Below are 14,328 nucleotides of genomic sequence, written 5' to 3'. Positions count from 1 at the left end.
TATACACATAGGTTCTTTTGTCAGTCATAGAAACAGAAACCGCTATACATATTTTTCAATTTATTTTTATACTTTTTAGTTTTTATTTTAATTTTTAATTAGTTTTAACAGCTTCAATGTGCTTTGTAGATACAGTTCTAAGAACATAATGATATTCTCTTCCTCCTCTCCCTTCTCCCCCCTCCTTTCTACATTCCCTCCTTCTCCTTTTTTTCTTTTTAAGTTTTTGAGATAGCATATTTTAAATTTATATTACAGTGAAAAGCCTTGATAATTTGCCAAATACTTTAACAGGTAAAAAGCAAAAAGATCCTAGTTCAGTGGGAATATAGACAATGACTATAAATAATAATTGAATGGAAAAATTATCATTTCACCCGTATACAGTACATTTTAAAGTAATCATAGATCACTGCAACTATAGTAGTATAACATTCTTTACCACTGGTTTCACAAGGTATAAAGCAAAGTTTTACAAAACTATATTTGCAGCAGTAATTATACACACAGACATTTCTTTCTTTCTTTCTCTTTCTCTCTCTCTCTTTCTTTCTTTCTTTCTCTCTTGTTTTTAAAATTAGCTCCCATATATAAGGGGGAACATGTGGAATTTGTCTTATGGATCAGCTTTAATTTATTCAACATTATGAACTCCAACTATGTACATTTTGCTGCAGATGGTAGAATTTCATTCTTTTTTATAGCTGACTAATATTCCATTGTGTATATATATTTTAAACAGAGGCACTTAATACAGTGTATTCATTACAAAATGTTGAAAAGGCTTGGATGTGGTTTGTTTCCCAAAGGTTCATGTGTTGGAAGCTTGGTTCCCAAGGTGGTGATATGAAGAGGCAGTGGAAACTTTAAGAGATGAGGCTTTATGGGAAGTTAATTTCACCACTGAGAGCATTGTCCTTAGAGGGCATCAATGCTGTTCTTGCTGAGTCAAGTAGTTCCTGTGAGAATGCGTTTTTATAAAAAGAGCAAGACTGGCCCCTTCCTACTCTCTGGCTTCCTGTCTCATGTTTTGGCATCTCTCTCTGGCTTGTGTCCTGCCATGATGTCATCTGCCATGGAGCCCTCACCAGAGGCCAAACCTGTGAAGCTACCCCATCTTGTATTTTCGGCCTCAGAAACTGTTAGCTAAAATCAAATTCTTTTCTATACAAAGTATCCAGCCTCAAGTTCTTTATTATAGCAATAAGAAAAGGACTAGCACAGCTGGAGATGCAAAAACAAGGCAGTGGAGTCACTGAGATTAGTGATTATGTGGTTACTACCATTTTCAGCTTTTTAAAAAGACTTATCCATTTATTTGCAAAGCAGTTACAGAGAGGTAGAAAGAGGAAGACAGAGAGGGATCTTCCACCTGCTGGTTCATTCCCCAAATGGACACAATGGCAGAGTCTGGGCCAGGCCATAGTCAGGAGTCTGAAACTCCATCTGGGTCTCCCACATCGGTGGAAAGGGCCCAAGTACTTGAGCCATCTTCTGCTGCTTTCCACAGGTACATTAGCAGGGGGCCGGATCAGAAGTGGAACAGCTGGGATTCAAACTGGCACTCATATGAGATGCTGGCATTGCAGGCAGTGGCTTAATCTGCTATACCACAATACTGACTTCATACCACATACGTCTTGAAGTAAAGGGGGAAGTGCTATAACCTAGGCCCATACTCAGTCTAGCGAGGGTTAATGGAGCACCCACTGATGCTGCAGGGCCACTGGGACAGCAACAGCTACTACTCCACAGGGAGCCAGGAATCTGGACTCTTACAGTCACCTATTCCCACCACAACTTCCTTTGGAACCAGATCCAAGGCTGCCAGAATTTACATGGTACCTGCCACCTGTCTGAAACCATATGTCTAAAGCAGGGAGCCTGGGTCTCACATCCACTGCTGGTGCTACTGCCTAGGTCACTGTTAGAAAGAGCAAAGGAAAGGAAAAGTGGCTTATCCCTCCATGCCACCTTACATCCACTGTCAGTTCCTCCCATTGGCAGGACAACTGTGTAGCCACCTGGCCTGAAGGCTGAGAAACACAAGTGGCTGAGTTCTAGCCCCCAGAGATGCACAGGTCAGAGCCAACAGACAACTTTCTATTGCAGCATTTTGTTTGTCTGCTTTGGAGAAACAAAAACCATTTCAAAATGAGTCTATATTTCTGTAGCTATTACTAATTAATAAAATATGAGCCATGATTATTGATTGACAACACTAGATCTCATCATAATTAACAAGAAAATAAATCATTACAAGAGTGTTCTGAACAGTTGAAAGAGACTCAGAGCTGGAGAGTCAGCCTGGAGGGCACCGAGCCAGGTAAAATGCCCAGTCTCCAGCACAGACACCATGCTGTGCCCTGCAGACAATGGTCATTAAATAGTGAACATCCTTCAATGTTTAAAACCAATACTTTTCACTGTTAATCTTCATAAAAAATGGATTCTCTATAGTGCCTGTTCCCCCCGCGTTTCCCTCTTAAGAACCAAAATCTTGCATGATATCTTTATCACATGCTTATCTTTAAGGCAGGCAGGGAAAAGCAAGTTTCTAGCTTGCACCTCTGAGGGATGGTATTCAGAATGTCATTGGATCCTGGGGACAAGCCACTGTTTTCACACTGTCTGACACAATGACCTCATAACCATTTGTATTTGTTGAATACTTTACTACAGTTTTGTCACTTCACTGATACTACTAGTATCATGCTTATTTTGTTAATGGGACAGCAGAGAATGAAGTGATATATTTTTATGAGCTCATGGTCTCAGAGCTACAAGATGCCAGATCCAGAATTTGAACTTAGGCTTCTTGACTTCCAAGCCAGCTCTTAAAGGTTCACCTATACTGCACATGGTAAATATTTGGTAAGTAACTACCACCATTCATCCTTTTCCCTGGAGCTTAAGGCATCAAGAGGGAAGAGGTCAGGCGATGCTGACAGGCGCTCAGAGGCCAGGTCAGGCAGAATTGTGGAGTTATGTTGAAGAGTAAGGACTAGCCCCTGCAGGTACGTCTTTCCCAGACCCAGCATCCTGTGAGCACCCCTGAGTGGGAACAGTGGCAGGGAAGTCATATCTGTAATCAAATGACATAGATAGCACACAGAAAGGGAGAAAAGAGGGGGACCAAGTGTTTAATTCTCCTTTATTGTTATTTTTATTGTTTTTAATTTTGCTTATAATTGACATGATAGTTATACACATTTATAGGACATCATGTGCTGTTTTGATACATCTATGTATATGTGTAATAATAAAAATCAAGATATTTAGTGTGTATATCATCATACACTTATCATTTATTTGCAGTAAGCACATTGAAATCCTCTCTTCTATCTATTTTGAAATATTCATACAAAGTTTTTAATCACTTATATTCTTTTGTTTTTGAACATCTTGTTAATTATTTTTGTAGTGATTGTGAATGGGATGGATCTTAGAGGTTCTTTCTCAGCCATGGCATTGTTTGTATACAAAAAGGCTATCGATTTTTGTGTGTTAATTTTATATCCTGACACTTTACCAAACTATTTTATGAGTTCCAACAGTCTTTTAGTGGATCTTTTGGTTTCCCTATACATAGAATCATGTCATCTGCAAATAGGGGTAGTTTGACTTCATTCCAATTTGATTTCTTTCTTGCCTAATGTCCCTGGTTAAAACTTCCAGGACTACATTGGATAGTAATGGTGAGAGTGGGCATCCTTGTCTGGTTCTGGAGTAGTGAACATCTTTTTAAAATGTATAAGAAGAAGAATTCAGAAGGCAGGCTGAGAACTACTGATCAAGAAGTAGTAAGACAAACTAGGAAGAATGCTGTGCTGGAATCCAGGAGGAGACATTTAAAGAAGTAAAGATGGTAAGGAACATTGACTAGTGCAGGAAGGCCAAGTAAAAGAAAGAAAAACTGGTCTTTAAATTTATAAACATAAAGACCATTGAAATTACCTTAGCAATAGTCGTTTCAGAAGTCTAAGTAGTTTGAAGTAGAAACAAATTGCAAATGGTTGAGGGGTTAACAGCAGGATGTGGAGACAGGAAGCACCAACAACCTTGACAGGATGAGGGATAGAGAATGAAAGAATAGGGATAGGTTAAGAGTAGGTTGTTTTCTAATATGAGATGAAATGTGAAAATATTTACATGGTGCTGAAGGAAGGACTTAGTTGAGAGTAAGTTGATGCAGAAAGAAGGGAGATAATTGATAGTGTTAAGACCTTGAGTAATTGAGATCAGATTGGATAAAGAACAAATGGAAGGACCAGTCTTAGAAGGCACTTTCTCCAAGACATGAGTAAAGTATGGCACAATTATAGATAAGAATATCTCTATGGGGAAAGGAGTGTCGCTTTTCCCCACGGTGAACTATGAAGAAATATCTCCTGCTGAGGGAGAAGCGATTAGGATGAGATATGATGTCTGGAAAGAGGAATGGAAGTTAGGAAAAGCCACTGAATGTAATGAGAAAGACAGTGAACCAAAGGGTGCCCCAGTGGCCCAAGGAGCTTAGCTGAGGTGAGAAGCAGTATATTTTTAGCATGATTTTCAGCAATGTCTTTTTTGTCTTTTTTAAAAAAGATTTTATTTGTTTATTTGAGAGGTGGACCTACAGACAGAGAGAGGGAAAGACAGAGAGAAAGGTCTTCCATCCACTGGTTCACTCCCTAAATGGCCACAATGGCCAGAACTGAGCTGATCCGAAGCCAGGAACCAGGAGCTTCTTCCGGGTCTCCCACATAGGTGCAGGGGCCCAAGCACTTGGACCATCTTCTACTGCTTTCCCAGGCCATAGCAGAGAGCTGGATTGGAAGAGGAGCACCGGGACTCAAACTGGTGCCCATCTGGGACGCCGGAACCACAGGCGGAAGTTTCACCCACTTTGTCACAGCGCCAACACCAGCATTCGTTTTGAGGAGTCTGGGCACATCAGCATAGAGAGAAAATGATAGTTTTGACAAAGATTTTCAATTAGCAGGACTGCAGCAGAAGTGAGGGAATTGATTCTGATAAGAATTTGTTGAAGTAATGTGCTAGGAAGTTCAGGCTGGATCAGAAGGAAGTTGGGAAGGGAAGTGGTCAGGGTTGGAGTGGGGGAATGAAGAGAAGTAGTCAGAGCACCATTATACTTCAATGAGTGCAAAGATAAAATGTATCAGGAGCCATGAAGTGATACTTGTGGGAGAAGGAGGGCCATGATCAGAGTGGGTTGTTAAATGCTTTTCAAGTGATGGTGGCTCAAGATATGGGCCTTGGAATGAGTTGGCTGAAGAGGATTAAAGGTAAAAGCTGCCAGAGAAAAGAAGTTCAGAGTTGGGGTGTCTCAAGACTATATAGAGCTGTAAGATAGGAAACTAAAATTACAGTTTATGTGAACTTTCCATATATCCGGAGTAATGAGGGTTTGTTTCTTCCCCAAACTCAGCTGAAGTTATGGTGAGCTTACTTTGGGGAATATCTCTTGATAGTTAACTTGCTAAGTGTTTCTTAGTTAGCAACATTGCTATGCAAAAACATTCATGGTGGGGCAAGTGCTGTGGCACAGAGGGTTAAGCTGCTGCCAGGGACAGCCACATCCCTATCAAAGTGTTGGTTTAAGTCCTGGCTACTTCATTTTCAATCCACCTCCCTGGTAATGTACCTGGGAAGCAGCAAATGATGGTCCAAGTATTTGAGTTCCTGCTACCCACATGGGAGACATGGATGGAACTACTTGCTCCTGGCTTTGGCCTGGCCCACCTTGACTGTTGCAGCCATCTGGGGATTAAAACAGAGGAAGAAAGATCTCTATAAATCTGTTTATCAACTAGCTAGCTAGCTAGCTAGCTTTGCCACTCAAATTTTCAAATCAATAAGTAAATAAATAAAACTTTTTGAAAAGTTCATTGTTGTTCTTGGTAAGGCAGGCTAGCTGGTAAAAGAAAACCCAAAATATATAACACACTAACTAAAACAGAAGAAATGGTGTAGACTATGCGTCAGCCCAAGGATTAGGAAGATACCTGATTAGAACTCTTTTTTAGAGAGAGAGCGAGTACATGGAGGGAGGAGGGGAGCGTGAGTAACTATAATATGGTTATGAATACTTCCTCTTTTCTTTTTAAAAATTTTTCTAGTTTCTGGCAAGGCATCTCCAAAGGATATTCACACTTGGAAATTCATATAGGAAAAGTCAATGATGTACCAAACCCCTTTCAAAAGCAGAGGTGGAGGAATTTTTGGTGAGGACAGGGAGCAGAACATGGATGGGCCTAAGGGCAGGGAAGAGGGGACATTTACTTACCTGTTGGAAGAAGAGTGACAGCTGGCCCAATATCAACAGCACCAGAATGGAAGGCATTGTCTTCTATCTAAAATAAACTCTTCCTCTGACTTCCTTATTCCTGTTCATGGACCTCCAAACTTTGATTCTGCTTGATTTGCACACAGCAAATTTTTTATACTTCTGACATCCTCACAAATCCTGCACATGATTCCTAAGTCATCAGAGGCTCTTAACTAATCCTTCATCACATCTCCGACAGCCTGAAGAGTGACACGTTAGCTCATGACCCCTGCTGCAGGCAGTTACAGTAGCAGGGAGTTGCAGGACCATCCAGGCTCTGTTTTGTAGACTAGAAGCTTACAGAGGTGTTCCTTTTTCCTAAAAAGTATTTCTGTCATGCACATACACACCCAGACAAATACACATATTCACATATGCAAACACTTTGAAAACTCCATTTAAAATCTAATGTCTTGGGGCTGGTGTTGTGTCATAGTTGGTAAAGCTGTGCCTATGTCACCAGCAGGCAATATGAGAGCCCACTCGTGTCCCAGAGGCCCCACTTTCAAGCCAGCTCTCTGCTAATGCGCCTGAGAGAACAGTGGAAGGTAGCCTAAGTGCTTGGTCCCCTGCCACCCATGTAAGAGACCTGGATGAAGATCCTGGCTCCTGGACTTGGCCTAGCCCAGCCCTGGTCTTGCAGCCATTTAGGGAGTGACCCAGTGGATGGAAGATCTCTTTTTGCCCCTCCTTCTCTCTAACTCTTTCAAATAAATAAACAAATCTTTAAAAAAAAAAGAATGTCTCTAATTCTGTGATAAATTCGAACCATGACAACAAAGAGGTGCTCCTTAATTATCAATATTCTTATGCAGGTATATTCATGGTTATACTAGCTAGAATAGGCTAATTGGTGAAACATATAAATCACAAAATATATAGTGGAACAAACAAAATAGAATTTCTTGTTTAAATAAAGTCCAAAATGCGACTTCCATGTTGAAATCTAGCTTGCTTGCTTGCTTTCTTTTCAAGATTTATTTTATTTATTTGAAAGGTAGAGTTAGAGAGAGAGGGAGAGGCAGAGACAAAGAGGAAAGCTTTCATCTGCTGGTTCACTCCCCAAATGGCTGCCTCAGCCAGGGCTGGGCCAGACTGAAGTTAGGAGCCAGGCACTTCTGGGTCTTCCACATGCGTGCAGGGACCCAAGCACTTGGGCCATCTTCCACTGTTTCCCAGGCATATTAGCAGGGAGCTGGACTGGAAGTGGAGCAGCCAGTACTCAAACTGGTGCCCATGTGTAATGCCAGCACCGCAGGCAGAAAGAAGCTTAACCTGCTATGCCACAACTTTGGCCCCTTGGCTGTCTTTCAAAGCACTGATTCGGGAACTCCAGTTCTTTCTATCTAGAGCTTTGCCATCTTTATCAAGTGGCTTCAAAGGTTTACTTCAAGCCAGAAAAAGGAAAATGCCTAAAAAGTGTTAATTGCATATACAAGACTTTTCCAGACCTGGAAGTAGCACACAAGACTTTCATGCACATTCAATGGCCAGAACTTAGTCATACAGAAATGTGAACCTAACTGATGGCCCAGGAAGATGAGGATAATGAAGATGGTGAGCAATTAGCAGTCTTCCCTGATCCCAGTGATACAGCAACTAGATCTGTGTGGGAGTTTATAAGGCATCAATAAACAGCTGCTCTTCAGGACTCAGCATGATGTAAGCACACATGAGACACCATTCGTAGAGGAATAGGTCAAACTTGCAAATTAACAGAAAGCCTAAGGCTACATTTCAGGGGAAATATCTCCACTAGACATTCTAATAAAGTCTTCTCATTGTTTAAAAGATACTAAAAGGAAGTTTTGGAACACAGTATTCAATAGTACAAAGTTTGCAGATTGACAGATCAAGATGTGGGCAGTAGCAATTTGAAGGAACCAGGCAAGAAGCCCTGACTAGACAGGCAAAGCCCAGGCAGAAATCCAAGCATGTCAGGGTGATGCCAGCACAAGAAATCCAATAGGTGAGCAGAAATCAAGAAGCCATAGAAACTTAGGAACGGAATAAACTCAGAGTCCCCAGACCAAGACATGAAACATGACCCTACCTTTTACTGGTTGGCACAGGAGAAGTCAACTCTTCTGTGTTTCTTGTTTTTATTTGTAGATTTGGGATCATGTTCCCTACTGCATAATAAGTGACTGGAGAATCAACGATGATGTGTGTGAAAACTCAGGGAACCTGGCAGAAGGAGAATGAGGACAATGTTATGTCTGCTTCTGTTTTCATAAATTTAGGATTAAGAACAGAAGAGTGCTACTTTTGAAGGTGAGAATACGGAACCTGTTTTATGACAAGTCCCTGGTCCTGAACTGGAAGAAGGCAGTTGAAAAGAATCACGCTATGTCAACTCCCTCCTTTGCACCAGGGAAACTTTTCAGATGCAGTTTCCTTTGTCAATGCCCACCCTTCCCGCATCCCTGCATCCTGTACTCCCCCTGCACCCCTTACTCCTTTCCCTGTGTTTCTTTCCTTCATTCCATACATTCTTCCTTCTCTCCTTTATTTTTCTCCACACAGTTTCTGTGTTACATGAGCCTGGACATTGAGGAGGGTGTAGCCAATTTCATGTGTAAGGATTCTAGACAGGAGCATGCTAGGTTTGGATTGTAAAGGTTGAACCAATACTAGAAATAGAAAGGATGCATTGCTCATGCATGTTATTTGATATAACTCTTTGGTGGGAGGAAATGGTAGTATGTATTCTTAAGATACTTCCTTTTAATTTGCATTAATGTTTCAGGGTATTCACCTGAGTTAAAAAAAAGCTTTGTGAAAAAAACACATTCATCACAACTTTATGTAAAGCAGTAAGCAATTTGTATCAAGCTACAACTTTGTACCAGGCTGCCAGGCTTTTGGGGAGAAAAATGGTAAACTCAACGATTTCATATGAACACAGTTAAATATGTAATTATTTAAAAAATAGTGTTCATGAAGTGTATCAGTCAAATAGAGACTATCTTGATAAGATAGCAGATGAAATCAATAGATTACAAGTTGATTATTACCAGGTAAAAATTGCATTTCAAGATTTTCATCTAGGGAGGGAGAGCCTAGAAAGAAATGCATCCCAGGTGCAATGGCTGCTGTCCATTGGTGATGATGGATATGAGTGTTTTCCTTCTTTCAAAAAACTTTTTTAAAAGATTTATGTATTTATTTGAAAGAGATACAGAGAGAAAAGGGGGAGAGGGAGAGGGAAGAGGAGAGGGAGAGAGAGAGAGGGAGAGAGGGAGAGAGAGAGAGGGAGAGAGGGAGAGAGAGAGAATTTTCCATCCACTGGTTCACTTCCCAAATGGTTGCAACAGTGGGGCTGGGCCAGGCCAAAGCCAGGAGCCAGGAGCTTCCTCCCAGTCTCACATATAGGTACAAGGGCCATCCTCTGCTGCTTCCCCAGGTACATTAGCAGGGAGCTAGATTGGAAGTGGAGCATCTGGGATCTGAACCAGCACCAACATGGGATGCCAGCATGGCAGGCAGAGGCTTAACCTTCTATGCCATAGCGCTGGACTCTCAACTTTTCTACATTCCCTGTATTTCTACAGTATACTTGAATTATTTTTACATTTGAAAATATGTCAGTTTTAGTTTCTGGGATAGTTGTTGATACTAACTTTTCTCAGCTTTGTGCTATTGCACTAAAATTGGCATATTTAACAGCAAAGTAAGTTCACTTTGCATATTATGATATAAATTATATTTTTCAGAAGGATATATAAGATGCGAATCCCCATATATATATATGTATGTATGTAATATGGAGTTTCAGTGTTAGTAATTCCACACATGTAAGTTGAAGTTTTGTTTCAAAGGATTTATTTGGTAAAAATGAAATGCAAATTGTCAGTGCAAATTTTCAGTCTCTCTCAATATCATAGCCCAGATTCCATGGTTTGACTTAAAGCACTTACTTGTATCATAAGGACTGTTGGAATCAGTCAGGGTGGGCATGAACTCTTCTTGGAGATGATTGGATGATTCTTCTTAACTCTGACCACTGATAAACAGGGATGCTGTGCCTTTTTTGTAGAAAAATGGTGACAAGGACTGCAGGAGATGAAAATATTTGGATAATCACTTATAGATACTAATGTACACTATCAAACACAATGACCCCGAAGACATTCCTGGTAGTGACTGGGTCCATTGCCACCACTATGAGCAATGATAGATACTTAGTGTAGCCCTGTTCAAAAATCTATTTGATTATAAAAATGCTGATTTAGATGGATGCTTTCAGAACTTCCAGGAAAGATGTGAATACATCAAATAGTCCTACTCTTGCAGGAGTCTGCAGTTGTAATCACTAAGCTTAGTGTCTCATGACCACAAAGAACTAGGACACAAATAAGGAAAAGTATGTAAAGCAGAAGTAGTTTATTAAGTTAAAAGAGAAAGTGAAAGCAGAAGAGGAAGCTCCCTGCAGTGTGGCAAGGAATCCCTGATTGAGGATTGATTGTCTAATGGTTTCGATAGGCTGTAGAAGGGGAAGTTCTCGTGACTGGTCTAGGAGAGAGCTGAGGAGTAATGGTTTTGATTGATTCCATCTGCTGTCTTATTCCTCAAATGCTCACAAGTACCTTCAGTGGGGCTGGAGCTGGAAAACAGAAACTCACTCTGGGTCTCCCATACGAGCAGCAGGAACCCAATCACTTGAGCATTACTGTTGCATCCTCCCGTGGTCTGCATTAGCAGGAGGCTGCAGAAAGTGTCTAATCACATAAGTCCTTCATGGAAGCCAATTGCTTGACTTTTCTCAAGTCCTCTAAGACACATCTCCAGATGGTTGGGAGGGGCCCATGATCCCTGTCCATCTAGCTGGGAATCTATCTCTCTATCAACTGTTAGTTGAGAAGAGAGGAATAGATTATGTGGTAAGCAGGTTATAAAAAATTGGTTCAGAAGGCAAGAGTTCTGGAGGAGTCATATGGTGTTATAACATATTGCTAAAGGGAGAGAAAAAATGGCCAAAGTAGAACAAAATATTATTTCCTTTATTCAACCAAAAATAAAATTTCCTAACCACAAAAATGGATATGGGGCATCCCTATTTTAATATTTACAGCTTTATTTTGATTCACTGAAAGGTGTACCATCTCCTACAACCTGCTAAAATTGCATTTGATATTAAAATTACGGTACAGTAAACCATAAAGTTTATCCACGAGGATGAAAATGACAGATTTAGCATGCATAAGGAAAATATAACACAATTGACAGGGGAAATATATGACTAGAGTCTGAATTTCCTGCCCATGCAAATGATGGTATACTATGAGTCCAGGAAGCATTGTGCTCTATTTATGATTGTAGGAATGTGGAGGTGTCTGGCTTCAGGTGAACTTCTTTGATATCTGGTCTCAATATTAGCCCAAGAAAAAAACGATATTTTATTTTCTTGCAAGGCTTTCCTGATGAAATTGAAAATATTGACCTGTGATCACCACCCTATAGATCAATCAAAACATATGGATTTTGTGCTCTGTTTATTTAAAGGGCCTGGATGGAAGATCTCTATTTGCTTTATGTTCAAAACCTCAAGTCAGTGTTTCTCAAATTTCAATGCACATACAAATCCCTTGGGGATGTTTATTAAAAATAAAGATTCAGGTACATGAAAAAATAATCAATCATGAAGGAAACTAGAATAGTGGTTATCTTTGCAGGGATAGTGATGGGGAGGGACATGAAGGGACTCTCTGGAACACATAAAATGCAATCCATATGTAAACTGCATTGATTCTTACACTTGGGAACTGTATGCTTCACTAAATGTAAAGTTATCATGTTTAAAAACAACAAAAATTTAGAAATTCAGATTCTTGGGCCATCCCACAGGAAAAACATGCCTCAAGAACTGGGTCTGTTTTTAAAAAGGTTGGGCCTGTTTGTGGAAAGCCAAGACACCGTAGCAAAAAAAATTAAATAAATAAAATGACCTAAATGAAAATTCTCTGTGAGAGAGATCCCAGTGGAAACAATGGGCCATCGGAGAAGGAGGTACCTTTCTCTGAAGGGAAGAGAGAACTTCCACTTTGACTATGACCTTGTCTAAATAAGATCGGAGTTGGTGAACTCAAGAGGCTTCCATAGCCTTGGCAGCTCATGACAAGAGCCTAGGGTGATTACTGACGCCATAAATAAGAGTGGCAAGTGTTAAATCAACAACGGGAGTCACTGTGCACTTTCTCCCCATGTAGGATCTCTGTCTTTAATGTGTTGTACTTTGTGAATTAACAGTATAACTAGTACTCAAATAATACTTTATACTTTGTGTTTCTGTGTGGGTGCAAACTGTTGAAATCTTTACTTAGTATATACTAAATTGATCTTTTGTATATAAAGATAATTGAAAATGAATCTTGATGAAGAATGGGATGGGAGAGGGAGTGGGAAATGGGATGGTTGCGGGTGGGAGGGAGGTTATGGAGGGGAAAAGCCACTGTAATCCAAAAGTTGTACTTTGGAAATTTATATTTATTAAATAAAAGTTTAAAAAATAAAAAATAAAAAAGATGGGCCTGTTGTGGACTGGAGTGAAATTCTCTACTAAATATCGGGCATGAGTAATAGACAAACATGGACAAATTTCAACTTGGCTGCTAATCATTTTGTGTGTCTCTGCCCTACACCTCTTTTTATAGCAAGGAAAATCTTTACTGGTGCTTTCTAGGGTAATTCCAGAGAATTATCTCTGCTGTCTTCTGAAGGCATCTAAGCTATTCAAATCCTGAAGGCTTTGTCTTAGTAGGGATAGTGAAACTGTAATGGGTTGAATTATAATTCTTAGAATTGCATTGTTACTGGGCTTATGAACAGGCTTTCAATGACCACCTTTCGCTTGTCCATTTTGTCCGTTTACCTTTCTAAGGCCTGCTGCAAAACAGATACAGCTCCTGATCACAGTCTGACAGAAAGAATCTATCAGTCCCGACTGCAGCTGAGCAGAATGGAAGTTTTATCACACCAACTGTTCCTTCACGCCATCCCCTCATGTGGTTCGCGGAAATTTCAGTAGGCCCAGTCACCCCAGGATTTTATTTCTTGCAGACATGAGCTTATGTTCCGCCCCCAGAGGATACAGTTTGGATAACTCCTGCTGGCAGCACTCTCCTCAAGCCTGTTATGCATCTTATTACCCCATCTGCAGAATGCACTTCCAAAGGAAAGCCACTGAAAATATTGCAAGTGACAAATGGAACATTCTCCTACGCTAAATGGAAAAATTATCAATCATAACCCCCTATTGCTGAATTTATACACAGTGGAAATCATGAACTGTGTCAGGCCCACCTTGATAAATTCCACTTGTTACCCGAGCAGAGCACCTCCAACAATGAACAGGGAAGGTAAAGGAGGAAAAGTGGTCCCCGAACTAACTTTTTTTATTTGTCCCAATTATAAACTCTTTTGCCATCAGATGTTAAGCATTGCTCATTTTTTCTAGTCTTTAACATGGTTTGGCTCCTGATCCTAAAACAAAAAGAGGAGATGCCATTTGAGGTTTTACGACTAAAGATAAAAATCCCTCTGTACACAATGAGCACACATATTCTTGAGCCAACTACAACCAGACTTCAGATGCCTAAGAAAGAGCATAGGCTCAATTGAGTCACGGAGAAGCAATCAGTTTTCGGTGGCCTAGCCAAGCTCATGTTTGTCTAGATGTTTGCTTACTCTCCGCCAAAAAAGAAACATCAAAGTAAATCTAAGACACCAGAAACCTAGCACTGCTTTAAAAGAAGACACTGTTTTTAATTTGCTCACTTATTCAACAAATATTTATGGGATGCCTACCATATGTCATACATTGCTCTAGGCACTGAGCATAAAATAATAAGGAAGAGACAAAAAAAAGTCCCGTGCCATATTAAATGAAATGTTTCACAATTCATAATGTGAAAGTAATGTAATAATAATGAGATGGGTAGTATGATATGTAGTAGAATTAATACGTTTTAGTGGAAGAGGGTATATGACTGGAAAGA

Source organism: Oryctolagus cuniculus, chromosome 5 (genome assembly GCF_964237555.1).
Source record: "Oryctolagus cuniculus chromosome 5, mOryCun1.1, whole genome shotgun sequence".
NCBI classification, from domain to species: Eukaryota; Metazoa; Chordata; class Mammalia; order Lagomorpha; family Leporidae; genus Oryctolagus; species Oryctolagus cuniculus.
Note: the sequence above shows the minus strand (reverse complement) of the source record.